The sequence below is a fragment of the Penaeus chinensis genome, chromosome 20 (genome assembly GCF_019202785.1).
Source record: "Penaeus chinensis breed Huanghai No. 1 chromosome 20, ASM1920278v2, whole genome shotgun sequence".
Taxonomy (NCBI): Eukaryota; Metazoa; Arthropoda; class Malacostraca; order Decapoda; family Penaeidae; genus Penaeus; species Penaeus chinensis.
The window spans coordinates 2,835,713-2,838,212 of NC_061838.1; the positions used below are offsets into that span (position 1 = coordinate 2,835,713).

At 41.0% G+C, this 2,500-nt stretch overlaps 1 long non-coding RNA gene across 1 annotated transcript; it reads left to right on the forward strand.

The window, feature by feature from the left end:
- Positions 1-339: 339 nt before the first annotated feature.
- On the forward strand, positions 340-2,070 carry LOC125035991. Its single transcript, XR_007115852.1, has 3 exons — positions 340-490; positions 694-938; positions 1,876-2,070. It is a non-coding gene; the product is annotated as an uncharacterized LOC125035991 (long non-coding RNA).
- Positions 2,071-2,500: the final 430 nt, after the last annotated feature.

The following is a 2,500-nucleotide window of genomic DNA, read 5'->3' on the forward strand; positions in this document are numbered from 1 at the left end:
GGAAACTAAACTAAAAGTGAGCAGGGGTAAAAATAACAGCAAAACAGATGTCCCACGCAGGGGAAACGGAGATCATCTGGACGCCCCATCTGGATTCTGCTGCGACTCTCAGAGGAGAGGTTTGAAGAAGCTCCACAGTATAATAATAATAGCAATAATATTAATGATAATGATAATAATAATAATAATGATAGTGGTAATAATAATAGCAACAATAGTAATGATAATATAACAATAATAACAATAATAATATAAGATTAACAATAATAGTAAACAAACAAAAAAAAAAAAGTGAAGCAAGTACAAATAAAAGGGATCAGACCGAGTCGGAAAAGGGTCGAGAGCAACTTAAAGGAGGTTTCGATCTTCCTTGTGGGAATCCCGTGAGTTGCCAAGTAGCGCTTAGGTATATAAAAGCGTCGAGATGAACCTCGGGAGTTAGTTAGTCTCTTCCTACTGCAAAATCTCTTTGTACCTCGTCAGAGCAATGGTTGAGTATTACAGCAATCGGCGATTTTGTTTTGTTATCTATTTATTTATTATTATTAGTATTAGTATTAGTATTAGTATTAGTATTATTATTATTATTTGGTTATAAGTAACGTGTATCTCCTAATTTTTAGATTTGCTCAAGTATTGATTTTTTTTTTCTCCTGCATTCGGAAACGCATTGCAAACTCCCTCTCCCACCAGGTGAACCGCGGTTTGTTCCTCTTCCTCCTGGTGGCACTGGCCCTCTCAGCCGCGGCACTGGCTAATCCTCTGCCCGGTGCCAGTGCCAAGGCTCACTTCGCGTTTCCGGGCTACGGTTACGGACACGGATACGGACACGGGTACGGACACGGGTACGGACTCGGGCATTACGGTATCCCTGTCTATCATCACTGGTAGTATGTGAAGCTGGGAAGGAAAGGCAGAACGCGCTCGCTCTCGACGAGGTAAACCGATGTCAAGTTCTGGAATATCCTGATGAATACTATGTATATGTGTGCGTGTGTCGGTGTGTCTTTGTTTGTGTGCGTGTGTATATGTGCGTGTGTTTGAGTATTTGTTCGTGTGCGTACATTTGTGTGTGTTTGTGTTGATGTGTGTTTGTGTGATGTTTGTGTGTGTGTGTGTGTGTGTGTGTGTGTGTGTGTGTGTGTGTGTGTGTGTGTGTGTGTGTGTGTGTGTGTGTGTGTGTGTGTGTGTGTTCATGTGTGTTTAAGTGTGTGAGTTTATGTATGTGTGTGTGTTTGTGTGTGTATATATCTGTTTGTTGGTGTGTAAATGCAGATGTAAAGTTTTGGAATACCCAGATGCATACTATGCATATGTGTGCGTGCGTGTGTACATGTGGGTGTGCTTTTGTCTATGTGTTTGTGTCGGTGTGTCTTTGTTTGTGTGTGTGTCTGTTTGAGTATTTGTTCGTGTGCGTGTTAGTGTGTACATTTGTGTGTGTTTATGTGTGTGCGTGTGTTTGTTTGTGTTGATGTATGTGTTTGTGTGCTTGTGTGTTTGTGTGTGTGTGAGTGTGAGTTTATGTGTGTGTGCGTGTTTGTGTGTGTACATATGTGTTTGTTGCTGTTTTTTTGTGTGTTGTTCGTGTGCGTTTTTATGTGTATGTGTGTGTATGTGGGCTTGAGTGTGAGTTTATATGTGTGTGTGTATGTGTGCTTTAATGTGAGTTCATGTGTGTATGTGTGCGCATTTGTGTGTGTACATATGTTTGTTTGCGTGTATTTGTTTGTGTGCGTGTCTGTGTGTATGCGCGCATGTGTGTGTGTGAATTCACTTCTCGCTTCTTTGATTTTCCAATCTTTGCATTCCGTTTTATATCTATTTTAATTTTTTTCCATCTTGCAGTACAACCTGAATTATTTTCTTCTCCAACAGACCGAATTTCATGATGGCGGGACGTCGTCAGCAGAAACTCCTCTTTATTTTCTCACAAACGGATGGATCTTTGATCGAAGAAACCAAATGCCCGTTGTAAAAAAAAAAAAAAAAAAAAAAAAAAAAAAAATCCTTCATTCCGCCATCTGTCGAATGTGTTTTCCAAAACCGTCTGATAAATCCGGAATAACATTATGGAATTGTTTCTTTATGATTTATGTCCTGAAGTTATAAAATAGTGAGTGAGAGAGAGAGAAAGAAAGAAGGAGAGAAGGGGAAGGAGGGAAAGCGAGAACCAGAGAGAGAGGGAGGGAGGGAGAGATAAAACGAGACAATGAGAGAGAAAGAGGGAAAGAGGAAGGTAGGGAGAGAGAAAACGAGACAGAGAGAGACTAAAAGAGGGAAGGAGGAAGGAAGGGGGAGATTGAGAGAGAGAGGGAGGTAGGGAGAGAGAAAACGAGACAAAGAGAGAGAAAGTGGGAAGGAGGAAGGTAGGGAGAGATAGAAAGAGAGGGAGGGACGAAGGTATATAGAGAGAAAACGAGACAAAGAGAGAGAGAGAGAGATAGAGGGAATGAGGAAGTAGGGAGAAATAGAGAGAGAGCGTATGACTGCAGTAGTAAAA